Consider the following 15,824-nt stretch of genomic DNA (forward strand, 5'->3'; position numbering starts at 1 on the left):
TGAGAACTTATGATTCCCAAAATTAAAGATGTAATCACTCTTCTGAATAGAGTCAAAGGAATAAAAATGCCCTATATTGGGAAAACTAGATGTATTTCTTTTCCCAAACCATTTTGAGTGAAGGAAAGTATATTGATTGGGCTGAGATTATAGTAGACCAACTACATGAAGAATTTTCCCAAGTGTCTGGGTTTTTTGCCTTCTATATGGGTTCTTATTTGTTCTACATTTTAGCAATTATAGAAGATGGGATGGTTTGCCCCATGTAGACTGGGTAAATGACATGCCTATATATGGTTACTACCCATTATTGAAGAAAGAAAAGAATCCCAATAATTTCAAAAGATTTCAAGATACATTTCATGCTAAATTGGTTTTTGAGCTTAAGGGTAAACAGCATAGGAGATTGACTAAAGAGGCAACTTAATTTGTTACTCTCTACGGTAGTTTCTTCACCCAATTTTCCAACTTCACATATATAAGAGTGGGTGGGTGTGAAGAAAAACATCTAAAACTATCTAGATATTGCCTAGATTGCTATGCCCTAATCGAAGTTTTCCTGTAGGTAGTTGAAGTGTATAAGAGCTACAAAGCTAGGAAAGGTTCCAATTTTGCTTTCCCTATAGAGCTCAACCATTATCAATGAAAAATAATTAAAGATGCTTTGGGCTTTGGGATTAGGAATTGGACTAAAAACTATGAACTTGGCAATTTTCTCTATTCACTCTAGATTTGATATTAAAGGTTTTGCAGAGCCCCAATTTGATTTGCACCCATCTTTCACATATATTTCCCATATGGAAGATTTCTAGGCAGATTACGAAGAAGATTATGAGGTCAGGAAGAGATGGCGGTCCATGTTTACTTTGAAATAGCTTAAAGAGTTCAAGATACAGATGGATATTAAAGATGTAGAAGAAGAGGAAGACAAAGAAGTAGTTGACCCCTTCTATGCAGATCAAGTTGAAGCTTTTCCCCTACCTGAAATAGACTGCAATTTTCCCGAGGAAGATGATCTTCAAGCTAGAACTCTCCCTATTATTGAAAGAATGAAGAATTCATTAGAAGAGAAAATAAAATCCAAATTGGGACATGTAGAGATACATCCTCATAAATAATCTACTAGTTCTAGATTAGCTCTACCTAAAAATGTCACGTTATCCTCTATAGGTGCCTTGAACCTCAAACCTGAAGTTGACTTGTTGTTCAAAGTTCAGTTCAACCCTCAACTTCAATTAGGTGGACCCATTCTTGCACTAAGAAGAAGAAAGCACAACAAGTTGTAGTGGTGAATCCTAGTGTGGAACCAATCAAAATTGATGTTGTGGCAAATTCTGCCAGGGAAAGTCAGATTGAAATCATGGATCAAAGTAACCAATGAGAATTGGATAGAGAAGGTACTTTGAATTCATTAACTATTGGAACTTCCCCTGTTCTTCAAAATCCTCCACCCCAAACTGGTTCTTTAGCACCAAATTGGTTCAAAAACAAGCATAGTTCCTATGAACATCTTAGTTGAAGACACAGTTGGGAAATTCCTAGGTAAAACTCCAAAGAACAAGAAGCCCAAGATTGAAACCTTGATGGAAGTAGATGAGCAAACTAGAGATTGGGTCATTGATGTCTATAAATAATCTACAAACATAAGTATGGATGTATCACACCTCAAGACTATAAGTTAGAAAAGACCATCCTTGGTCTAGCTTCCTAGGCTACCAAAATGAAAATCCTCGATATTGGTTATGCCAGAGTCACTAACCAAATTTGGAAACACTAGAAAGAGAAGAAGGAACTAAAACAATCTATCTGTTTGTTGGTAGAATACTATTGGAAATATATATATATATATGATAGACTAAATTATTGAGATGGGAGGGTGAATTAGTAACTTATAAAACTTAATCTTTTATTACCAATTAATCCTTCATGTATATTCTAATCTAATTGCATGCATGAAAAACTAAAATCATCAAAACATTCACAACACTTTTGACACACAATATGGTGACCCAAAAACCTTCCAAATTGAAAGTAAAACTAGGGTGGGGATGATACCTGCAAGCTTTAGTACTATAGTATAAAGTTGGCCTATTAAGGCTTACAATGATCACTTCTAATGATCTTCCCTGTTAGGAGCAATAAGGACTGATAGGTCCACCCTGCAAAAGGATTTATAAACATACAATGAAGTATGCACTCGCTAAAGAGATTTACAAAAGACTGTTAAGTCTACCTTGTGAAAGAATTTAATTGATCCACCTGTTAGGATGAAACAGTGGTTGATCTCTGATCTACAACTTCGTTTGTTGAATGAGATTCCTTTGGAGTGTAATGATCACCTTGTTGTGATAGATAAATCTTTGTTGCTCCTTATACTATTGTAGCCTTGTAATTCTCACTTCTGCTCTTCTCTTCTTGTTATCTTACTTCCATATATATCTTGGATGTGATACAATACATTACATATATACCAATCCAATTTACAAATCAACAAATTTGACTACAATACAAGTTTACACAAAATACACAAAGTCAACCCAATCGTAGGAACTCAGATTTTGAAGACTAGCTCGGTGAGGTTCTGATACTCAACATCCACAATCAATGCTTGACATCATCATGCACTTGGTAGACATAGAAGCTTAGTCCATACTTATCACTTCCAAGTAGTCTAAACTCAATCTACACTGGTGACTTAGTGAATGCTATGAAACTCAACATATAAATTGAATCACTTGATTCATACTGCATAGCTTGGTAAATGCTATCACTATGAGCTTGGTATAAACTAAATCACTTGGTTAACACTAAGTGGCTCGGTCAACATTGGATTCACATCATTGTAATTGCAAACTCTGTAAGTACTGCACAGCTCAGTTTGCACTGAGGAACTTGGTAAACCGTATGAAGCTTAGTTTACACTGTTGATCACCACCATGGTAGAAATTTCTTGAGGAAAACTAAATATTATTCCTTGGACTTGGTAGCAACTATAGAACTCGGTAGAGTCTGAAATGCTTGGTTAACTTTGTTAACTGTATAATACGCTCAATAGATACTTATAATCTAAATAAGTGTGTGTCACTAATAACAAACATGACTGTAATGTCAACAATCTCCCCCTTTTGAATTAGTGACCAAAACACTTATTAGACAAAACTAAATTCAAAAACACCTTTTATTCATCACCTTGTGTCTCTAACTTGGTAGAGTACTTTGTTTTTGAGATTTTTCAAAATTGTTTTTGTAAGCGATGTATCTCTGAGTATCTATACATATATAATATAATCATGTCCCCCCCCCCCCCCCCCCCACACACACACACACACACACAAAATATACTTTACATCTTTTCACATCTTCTCATCTGCTATATAAATCTTCTCCCCTTTTATGTATGCTACATCTTATATTATATATTCTCCGCTTTACAATATATATATCTTCTCCTCCTTTTTGACATTAATGCCAAAGATGTATGATATATATTTATACAATAATGCCAAAATGTGACAAGAAATCTAAATGTACCTTTAGGATTAGTGCCATTGTCTTGTCCCAATTTTCTTGCAACACCTTGCATGTGTGCAATGCAACTTGAACTTCTACTGAAAGTTCTATCATGTGATCTACAATTGAGAAGTTGTTATCATGGATGAGTGTTTTGGCATGTGCAATATGTTTTTGCAATGTATCCATGTTTTGGAGAATCATGCCTTAAATGTTTACCAATATAGCTCTTATTCTAGCTTCTTCTCTTAGCAACTCTACAATATGATCTTTGTGTAGTGGGCAAAGTTGTAACTCAAGTCAAGTTACAACTATTGTGCACTTGCCTACAGATCTTCATCGATCTTTGAAAATTTTTCTTTAATTTCTTTGGTGAAAATTGAAATATCACAAATTTTACCATATAATGAAGACACATTGTTGCAAGAGGTCTCCAGTGAGCTTAGGATAGTAGATAGATCTACTTGATGAATTGCAATATTTTGTGCAATTAGCTCCAATACTTTATTCTCAAATTTCTTCTCAACTCTCTACAACAATTTCTCCTATCCATTCAAATCTTTGTTGAATTTTTGGACTATCTCTACTAATTGAATCAAACTTGGTTCAGAAGTGTCAACCTTTGTGCTTAGGGCCTTTGGTAGGATATTTTTTGCATCTTCAATTATTTGAAATTCTTTATTTCTTTCATCTTTAAGCATCTGATGCTTAGCTTTCTTCTGAAGTAACTCTCCAAATATATGCATTTGAGATTGTAGATGGATTCAGATTGGAGATTTCCCATTTTGGATTAACAATCTCTTCATCAATATCTATTTCTTCTTCTTTCTCTTTGCCTTTATTCAAACATTTTGTACTCGGTTGAGGCTTGGTCTCAATCATCCTTGTACTTATTATTTGCATGTTGGGAATGGAAACTATGGTAGAAATAGTAGGACTAGCTAAAAAAGTAAATAATGCACTTATTGTTGAAATTCTTGGTGTAACCAAAACTAATGAAGAGGGAAGTGTTGTCTGCTCGGTAGATGAAGTGCTTGTCACTTCTGTCAATGAAGTGCTAAGCTGAACAGGTGAAAAAATTGATTAAGAGTTTATACTTACAATGTTTGTCACAATCAATTCTATAGTAGCTTTCTCTAGGCTTGATGTCTTCAATACTTCGCTTAGAGAATGAGGAAGTGAGGTTATGATGGCTGCTACAATTTTCACTGGGTCAATCCCCTCAATGTTTTGACCTTCAGGTAAATCTTCATCGGTAGCCTCCTATCCCTATTCGTCTTCCTCATCATCTACATTGTCATAATGTGTTACTTCTTCATCATCAATTTCCTCGTCTTTTTCATTTTCATCATCATCTTCATCCTTGTCACTGACATGAACCACAGAATCACTCTACTTGTGAAGATTGAAAATGTTCTTCAATGTGTTGGTGGCATTCCTTACCACATGTTCAATGTCATTTATCAATATAAGACAAGTGTTGAATCTCAAGATAAGTTTTTCTTCATTCTTCTTTAGAGATTCTTTTACTTCCTTATCATTCAAACTTGGCATGAGTTGCCTTAGGGTCTGCTCATATATATCTTTAGTAGTTTTCATAGCATTCTCCCATCTTGGCTTGATTTTCTCCATTAGATCACTCAAAATCTGCTGAGCAAGCTGGTTTGGGGAATACTTTTACTTACCCATTTTCGACATTATCATGTCTTATATTTGCTTCTACTCCTCTGTAGTCCTAGTCTCATACCCTAGTGATTTGAAGTTTTTTATGCCAACACCTAAATCTATTTCTTTCAACATTTCTTGAAAGGTGGGTAGAGGCCTTTCAAAGATCACATCTCCTCGTTCTTTATCAAGTTTATTCCTAGATGCCCTCCTCGTGAACACAACAGTAGATGGTTTGGTAGGCTTGGTTATTATAACCTTGCCTTTCTTCTTTACTGGCTCTTCTTCCTCTAATTTATCTTCACCTTCTACTTCATCATCCTCAATGTCATCTCCTTTTCCTTCAGTCAATAGAAGAGTGGAGCTGGTTTTCAATTTTACAATCCTCCTCTTCCCTTTGTTGATTGCCTGAGGGAGTTTGATTTCAAGTTCTATTATTGCCTTTGCTTCATCATAGGTTCCAAAGTATGCATCTTTTGGATCAACAGACTCATTAATTAGTGCTTCAATAATGTCCTTGGTTTCATCTATGTTTACCTCATAAACTAGAGGTTTGAGCCATACAATTCTCAATCTAATTGCTTCTATATACACTTTATCACTATCAACCATGAAAAAAAATCATATTTGTAATTATCAACAAGTTTCTTTGGGATCCCAAATCTTTTATTCATCTTATCTTTGAATGCATCAAAGTAATTGTCTATAATACTCACATAGTTTTCTCCCATTTAAGCTATATATTCATTAATCTAATAAAGAATAGGTACATCCTTCCTCCATGCGACTGTACCTTTAGAAGGGAAAAAATTTTGCACATAGAAAAATAGATAAGTTAAGAGTGAACCAAACTTACAAGGATTGTTCTTTGAAGTTCTTATACTCTCCATATTCTTTTTGAACTGGTTTAGCATCAACTCAGCAAGATCAAGTGACAAGTTATTCTTGACCACTTTGTATGTGAGATCCATTGCTTTGCATGACATAATATTGAGTCTACTCAAACTACATATTTTTTTCATGATGACATGTATCTTGAACTTTAGTTCCATAGTTGTAACACAGCTAATCTTCATTCCCCTTCCATTCCACTCGGCAAGGGTTTTCTTTTCAAGCTCAACCTGACTTAGGGTTTTAGTCATTTTGGATTTTGCTAACATTGGAAGACCAGTGATCCTATGGATCATTTTATTTGTTATCACAATGGGTTATTCTAACCATAACTAACCATTATACACACCACTAAGAATGAATCTTATCCATTTGATCTGAAAATCTCATGGCATATGTGGAATGTGAGTCAAACCCTTCACTTCAATGTGTTGATGCTCAAGTTTTAACACGCCATTCACACATAGCTTCTCCAGGGTTTTATCCATTTCCAATGTTCCAATATCTTGAATGGCACAAAAAAAATCTGAATGAATGTCATTAATCAATAATACCTTTGATGGTATTTGCAATTGAGCTCTGCTCGAATCTACAATTTTCGCAATGGTAGGACTCAACTTAAAGTCTAGTGCCTTCCATTCCACGCCTTGAACCAACATATCAGATCCTTTCTTTGATTTGCTACTAGTGGATTCAATTTTTCTCAGTAAGGTTTGAGAGAACACATAAATCTTTAATAGTAATTTTTACAGATCACTTGGATGCTCGAAAATTGCTCTAAACAAATAGCTTTGGAAAATTCACAATGAGAAATGACTTTGATTTTTGCCCATTTTATCAAATTTTTCCTTTCGATCACCATAAATGCCTAGTACAATTGTTCACTCAAATGACAAACTGGCCCCCACTTCGCTTGCATTGAATGCTCGATAGAGTCATCCATGACTCGGTTTCCATACAAAAATTAGTTACTCCCAACCTTGCTCGGCAGAGTCTTATGAGCTAACCTCACTTGGTAAGTACTGTAACCTAACCATACATAGTAATGACTAGCACCTTATTGATTGCTCATTAATCCCTTTGCATCTTCAATGCTGATATGGATCTTTCATTCTGCTAACTAGAACTAGTGTCAGATATCATCTTTAGAATCCTAGTTCCAGTTCTCCTTGTAAGAGATCAATTGGAATTGTTGGAGTCACCCAATTCTTGAGTGACATGTTCATTATTGCTCAAACTTGCATTCTCAAAATATTTTGGAATCCATTGAGGTCTTAGTTTCTTTATGATGTTATCATCCTTTTCCTTCTTTTTATCTTCAATTCTTCTAGTATTCATATAGTTCTTGGCAAGATGACCAAGTTCTATACATATAAAACATCTTATGGTGGTGTCTCTTGTCCTCATGTGATGTTTTACACAATTCATTCCAATATGTTCAAATTCTCCATAGTAATGACATTTGCACCAATTGTTATAGTCCCAACCAAATATAGCTTTTACAATCTATTATGTTGCATTCAATATCTTAGTTTTTCTTTCTGAGGATTTGTGCCCATGCTTCTTGCATTTGTGACATTTTCCTTCAAATTTGGGTTTCTCTTTGCATTCATTAGCTCTATGACCATGTTGATTGCAATTTTAGCATTTTCCATTGAATTTAGCTTTCCCATTGCTCCAACACTTGTTTGATGTATTTCTTATCTTACCAAAGTAACTACAAGTAGGTCTTTGGTTCTTTTGAGCTCCTTGCTTGGATGATTCACCTTCTTCTGTATATCTAATTCTTGCTTTTCCTTTTTGTCTATAATGACTTTGCTAATTTAATTGATTCATGTCTACTTAAGATTTCATCATTCTTTAATTGTTTTGTCTTTTAGTTTTTAGATCATTCTACAACCTTTCATTCTCTAATCTTAGATTCATGATTTCTTCATTTGCATTGGTGAAATGATTAATGAAGTATTCTTGCTGAAGGGGTAGATGTTGAATCTCATCGTTTTTTCCTTCTATCTCTTCTTTTATCCTATTTTTCTCTTCCATGACTTCACACAATCTTACTGACTAGATTTCTTGCTCTCTTCTTAGTTTTCTTACTTCTTCTTGAAGTTTACCATTATTTTCCAATAGTTCTTTGATTGCCTCATTAGCTTCATTTGAATGGCTTGAATGGATGTCTTCAATTCTTTCTTCAATGTAGAGTTGGTCATTCATCTATACTAAAAGATCTTTTCTTCTTTTCAAGGATTGAGAGAGTTTCTCCTTTTCTTTCTTGAGTTGTCCAATAGCCAATTCCAAATCTAGCTTCTCATTGTCAATAGCCTTGTCAAGTCTGAATACCTCCATAGCCTTTGATCTTTGCTAAAGTTGTTAAACTTTTCTTTGAGAACCATAAAGTTTTGATACCAATTGTTGAAAATATATATGATAAGCTAAGTTATTGAGAGGGGAGGGGTGAATTGGTAACTTATAAAACTTAATCCTTTATTACAAATTAATCCTTCATGTGTATTCTGATCTAATTGCATGCATGAAAAACTAAAATCATTAAAATATTCACAACACTTTTGACACACAATATGCTGACCTAGAAATCTTCCAAATAGAAAGTAAAACTAGGGTGGGGATGATACCCACAAGCTTTAGTACTACAACATGAAGTTGGCTTGTTAAGGCTTACAATGATCACTTATGATGATCTGCCTTGTTAGGAGCAATAAGGACTAATAGGGCCACCTTGCAAAAGGATTTAAAAACATACAATGAAATATGCACTCAGTAAAGAGATTTAGAAAAGACTATTAAGTCTACCTTGTGAAAGGATTTAACCAATCCACCTGTTAGGATGAAATAGTGGTTAATCTCTGATCTACAACTTGGTTTGTTGAATGAGATTCCTTTGGAGTGTAATGATCACCTTTCTACGATAGATAAATCTTTTCTACTCCTTATACTATTATAGCCTTGTATTTCTCACTTATGCTCTTCTTTGCTTGGTATCTCACTTCCATATATATCTTAAATGTGATACAATACATTACATATATACCAATCCAATTTACAAATCAACAAATTCGGCTACAATACAAGTTTACATAAGATACACAAAGTTAGCCCAACTACAGGAACTCGAGTTCTGAAGACTAGCTTGGTGAGGTTATGATACTCGACATCCATAGTCAATGCTCGACATTGTCATGCACTCAGTAGATGTAGAATCTTGGTTCATACTAATCACTTCCAAGTAGTTTGAACTCAGTCTCTACTGGTGACTTGGTAAACACTACAAAACTTGGCATATAAACTTAATCATTTGATTCATATTGCATAGCTCAATAAATTCTATCACTATGAGCTTGGTATAAACTAAATCACTTGGTTAACATTGAGTGGCTCGGTCAACATTAGATTCACATCATTGTAACTACAAAGTCGGTAAGTACTGCACAACTTGATTTGCACTAGGGAACTTGATAAATCTTATGAAGCTTGGTTTACACTATTGATCACCATCGTGGTAGAAATTGCTCAGTGCAAACTAAATATTGTTCCTTAGACTTGGTAGCAACTGTAGAACTTGGTAGAGTCTGAAATGCTTGGTTAACTCTATTAACTATACAATACACTTGGTAGATAGTTATAATTTGAATCACTAATAACAAAAATGACTGTAATGTCAATAGAATACATCCATGCTTTGCAGAATGATGAAGTTGAAGTTCAAACTTAGGCTATTTCTATGGTCGATGTAACTTCCCCTGCTAATCAATAGTTGATTGATTAGGTAAAAAGGGATAGATCATTTTCTCATACTTTTGTTGAGTGGATTGAATCGTTTGTTTGTCGAGAAGTAAATTACATATCCTACCTAGTTGAGACAAGGGCGAAAGCTGATCAAATGATGGAAGGTCTGGAATTGAAGTTGAATGCTTGGGAAGTAGAAAATGAGAAATGGGATGAAATGATCACCCATATAAGTAAAGTCCAAGAGTATAGAGTGGTTAATTTATTGGCAGAGAAACCAAGTCCCAGCATAGATGTTGATTTCCTTTATGTGTCCACAACTAATCTAGAGTGGAGAAACATGGTGATTGAACAATGTTTAGAAGAATGCTCAGAACTAGTTAAAGAACTATAATGTTTTTTAAAAAAATTGGACAATGACATAAAAGAAAAGGAATTGACATTGAAATCATGGGAAATAAAGACCAACAAAATAAAGATCTAAAAGATATAGGTTTTCTTGCTAGGATAAACTAAGAGCAATGAAAGAAGCCAAATAAGTTTCTCATACAAACTTCATCATCGCAACTCAAGTAAACTCTTTCATTATGATTTGTGATGATTATTTGATGGTTCAAGACAAGAAGCTAGAGCATGTCCATAGAGTGATTACCATTTCATAACTAAGGATGAAGTAGCTGGGAATTTCTCAACATAAGGAAATTGTAGAGTTCGAAGTTGGCTACAAAGGGTGGAAAGAGGCAACTAGGAATGTGCCCATGGATCAAGGCCAACAACTCAACCCAGTCAACACACCTAATAGTTAAATAGAAATTAAAGGCCTTGGCCATTAATTGCTTTTATTTTAAGTAGTTGTATTGTGGTTTTTTGTTAGAACTCTTGGTAACTCCTTCTAGAGTTAGTTTTAAAACTACTTTGAAAAGCCCTACGTGGCTATAAGCATTGTTTTATTCATGATGCAATGCAAGGAAGGAGAATCCCCAAAGGAGATGTCCTAGCCCCAAGAAAATAACCACACAATATAAACACAATAACAATGAAAGATCTAATACCAAATTACAACTCTTTATTCATAAAATAACTATTTACATGCAATGTGTCAGGTTGTAAGGCCTTCTCGGTTATGACCAAATACAATACCAATTACAATAAAAGTTTTGCAAGATTCCTCAAGATCCAATCCCAAATCTATCTAGTCTAAATCCACACTCTGGTATAAACCTCCAAGGAAGATCTAAACTTGTGCTCACAAGTCCACCAAGCAATCTCCTTATTTTCTAAGCCTCAGCTACTAGCCCTTCTCAAACTTTATCCAAGATCCAAGTGTAAACTGCCTCACATTCGATGCTCTATCCACACACTCTGGAAAACTTTTCTCACTCAGCTACTCCATCTTCCATGCTCTTCTCCAAGCTGGATGATTAATCCCAATCCTACTATAAACTACCTCACATTTGACCCTCTATCCACAGACTCAAGAAAAACTCGCTCTTCAGCTACTCTCCACACTCACTCCTCCTCCTCATGAATGAATGAATAATGACAAGCCAAGGCCCTCTACTTATATCAAACCAAGCCACAAGTTGGCCACTAGCAAGTTACATTAAATAAACCCTCACCCACAAGTTACATTTAATAATGCCACCTATTAAATGCCTTTTCCCTCTTTTCTCCATTTTTTATTTTTTATTTTAAAAAAAATCTAATTTTCGTCACTTTCTCTCTCTAATTTTTTATTTTTTATTTTTTTCAAATTTTTCCCTTCCCCACCTTTTTTTAAAAAGAATTAAAAAAACAAAATTATTTCCCCCTTTATTTTTTGTTGTAAGATGCTCTTGCATTAGAGTTCCCAAGTAGATAAAAAAAAGTTTGTCCCACACTTTGACGCCAAAAGAAATATCTGCAACCATCTTCATCTTCACCAAAGGCTTCCACTCCAATAGAGGCAAGAAAACCAACATGCAAATGACCCACATCTACATCACTCTATCAAACACTAGAATCTCAACCATCAAATCAACATGCTCACTCCCAAGAACAAACTGAACATAATGCTTCATCCAAAAATCTTCATCTATATTAGTGGCGAATGAATCCATCTTAGCAGCAACAAACTTCATATCAACAACAATATGTACATCTCCATCAACACATTCCAAACTCACAACACGAATAGTCTCATTACTCACAACAAGATGCTCTGCAACATACATGTCACCTCTAATAGCAACCAGATCATCCACGACCAAGTGCTCTACAATCTCCATGTTAGACTCAACAAACCAATCATGAAAACCAATCTCCATCCCAACATCATCAAGATTAGGAATATCCTTGGCAAAAACCTCTAGTTGCTCTACAAGTTTTGTATTAGACTCCACAAACTGATCAACAAAACCAACCTCTTCCACCTTGACCTTGTTATGCCATCTTCTCTCTCAAACCAGTCTCTAAATGGCTAGAAAACTCTCATCTAGATCGGTAGACTCCAACTCCAATAGCATATGACTTTCTTCTTTGGTTCCTCAAATCTTTTAGAAAAAGAAACATCCACAATAGTGTCCACTTGAGATATTGTCTCATTAATCCTCCTCTCCACTATATCACAGAGATTTGCAACCATCCCAGGGTCCAATCCTCTTGGAGCCATCTTCCAAAATCTCTGCAAACCCTCTGTAAAAAATCACCAACAAATCAATCTTCCTGAACAAGATCAACCTTCCATCTTTGCAACCATAGATCCATCTGCATGTCCTCCCAAGGTCCTAGTGCAAATTACCTCAACTTCACCGATCTGTCTACATGCTCAAGAACAACCTTTTCTCTGATACCACTTGATGCAATGCAAGGCAATAGAATCCCCAAAGGTAATGTCCTAGCCCCAAGCAAATAACCACACAATGTAAACATGATAAAAATGCAAGATCTAATACCACATCACAACTCTTTATTCATAAAATAACTATTTACATGCAATGTGTTGGGTTGTAAGGCCTTCCCAGTTATGACCAAATACAATAGAAATTACAATAACAATTCTACAAGATCATTTGATAATGCAAGGGTCAATACTCTGGGTATTTTTCTTTTGGTGGTAATTAGATATCAGACTTGCTCAAAAGATATTTTGTGGTGCTACTTTATATTAATTAATAGAAAATGATGGTGAATTTGTTGGTTCTTCTCATGATATCGTCTTGGGCTTGAAATCTTATGGTTTTAGGTAATCTAGATTGGTTTCATATGGAATGCAGTATTGATTGTGATGATTAATTGTCTATTTTTTCTATGAATGACTCCTTAAGTGATAATATTTAGTAAAATTGATTAGTTCATTTGATTCTTTCTCTCTCTTGGTGAATGGGTCTTAAGGCCTATTTCTAAATCATTTGATGCTTAGTAATGCTTTTGCATGTTTATGGAAAAGTGTTTTGAAATGCCTTTAGTTATTTCTAGTTAAAAGAGCATATTTTATCTCATTCTTTTAAAATAAATGAGGTTATTTCCAAACATATTTAGGAGGGAGCTATGCCTCTAAAACACAAAGAATTATAAGAGAAAAAATCATTTGTTGTGAAGTAGTTTTTCCTATTTTCAAATTATAAAGGTCATACATCAATTAAAGGGAAAAACTTCTCACTAACAAATTTTTAGCAACTCTACTGGGGAAACCAGCTTGATAATCGAGGCTAATAGAATAACAAATTATTTTGTAGGATGGTCTTGCCTCATCAAGAAACATTCCTTGTTCTCCAACTAGGCTTAAGATTTGACAATACACAAGAAGATATCAATCTGATTTAAATACCTTATCTTGGAATACTAGAACTAGCATACAACAATATTTATGGGTTAGTCAAGTTCTTAAAGATGAAGAAGAACATGCAAAATTAATCCAAGGAGTACTTGTTGCTCAAGAAGCAGTAGTGGTGGAAAGATTGGCTCAACAACTTGAAGTTAATCATCCTAATCCTGCTCAATAACCCAACCCCTAAGCCTTAATTCAAGCAGGTTGCTTGGAAGTATGTATACCTAGAGTGACAGATATAAGAGATCTGTGGATGAATCATATGAGCTTGTGGGAATGCAAAATTTTTGTCCTAATCTCACTCATGGGAGGAAAAGAATAACTAAGTGTAGAAGCAAACCACCTTCCCCTAAAAGACCTACACGAGGTGCTACAATCCTACAAGCCCTGATGCTACCCAAAACCCTAATTCCTACACATTTTAATGCCCAACCAATCAATTTCATACTACCTAACATGGTTGCAATGTAATGCCTACCCCTAGTTGACTTTTTTATTCCTTTTTTTTTTAGGGGTAAATGCTTTGACCTAGAGCTATGAATCAGTGAGGTCACAAATGGGGGACCTCATCCCCATTAGATTTGAACCTTCATGGCGAGGATAAAAGCTCAACAACTTAACCATCACAACATGCCACTATTGGCACGTTTTTGTTCTATTGCTGGATTCTTTTGGGCCAATTTTATGATTGTGTTTTATGATTATCGGTACATGGTTACCATATTTGATTATATATCACTTCATGCTCAATTGATTTATGTGATGAGTTATTTAGTTATTTTAGTTATTTCAGGATTACTTTGATGATGATATATATGTTCATTTAGTGACTTTTAGTTGTTTCATGATGTTAGTTAGAGGAATGATTCATATGCAGTTCTATGGTTACCCCATACTTGCATGTGTATGGTGTACGTGTATGTTTTACTTTATGATTGATGTTCCTATTGTGGTTGAGGGAGGGAATTGTAATCACCTACTAGTCAGGATCTACATGATTTACCACTCCCTGCCATTGCCTATTTAGTTTATATTATATGGGTATGTACATGTGTGGATTTTATGCAAATTACAAGTACTAGGTATCAACTTCCCTGAATTGCCAGGATAAGCGTACCTTGTCGCCATGTCTCAATGGTATAAGTAGGGAGATAACTCTTGATTCCATTTCCTAATCTAAGCCAATTTTTCTATAAAGTAGGAGAAGTATCTGAGTTGCTTACCTGTCTGAATTTGTCAAGTGCTGTGAATTCATGATTTTGACCTTGGAGTTTGATTATGTTCCTTGTCTTCAATTGAGTTGTCATATTTAGTTTTGTGGGTCTAGTGTGATTTTCAATTGTAATTAAATCATATTAAAAGAAAATTTAATGATTTAATTTAATGAAAATCTTATAAAGAAAATTAAATATTTAATTATATTTAATTAATTGAGAATTTAATTAAATAAAAGAATTAAATTTAAAGTTATAATTTTTGCGTAATTATATTTATTTAATTTAATAATTATTATTTAGGAGTTTCATTTTAATAATAAACTCTAAATAATATTTTTAGTTAAATTAATAAATATATTATTTAAAACATCTCATGATTTAATAAGAGAGAGAGAAAGCACTGATTTAATCAAGTTTATTTTAATTAAATTGCATAAATTTGGTGCATGAAATTAAAATAATAAAAATAATAAAGGAAAAAGGGCTTTTCGTGGGATTGCACAATCAAAGCCCGAATTTGGGGAAAGCTCTTTATTAGGAAATTAAAGTTCATTTCTCCATAAGACAGGTTTGGAGGATCTGATTTCCAAGAAGAGGGTTTTCAAAAGAGAAGGAAAATTCTTGTGTGTTTTGTGCATTCGTTGTTTTAGCATCAAATCCAAGTAAGATCTTGTGGGTTTTTATAGTAGTTGCTCATTCTTTGATTTCCTGTCTTCTTCGTGTTTGATGTAGATCTGTATTTTAGAATTCATTTGGTTGAAACCCTTGTTTAAGAAAATTGATTTCTATTATTGAATTGTTTGTGATTTAAATCTGAAAATCCTTGTTTGGAAAATTTTAGAGATTCATAATCTGACTAGTAAAAATTGGGACGTGGGGTTTGAAATGAAAATCATATTTGTTTTGCGAGTTTTAACTATTTAAATTTTGTTGCCCTATCAAATCTAGATTGGAAAGTTTCTATAATTATCACAACTTAAGAAAGAAGC

This window comes from Cupressus sempervirens, chromosome 8, assembly GCF_028749045.1.
Source record: "Cupressus sempervirens isolate cs-2001-9-10 chromosome 8, ASM2874904v1, whole genome shotgun sequence".
NCBI lineage: Eukaryota > Viridiplantae > Streptophyta > Pinopsida > Cupressales > Cupressaceae > Cupressus > Cupressus sempervirens.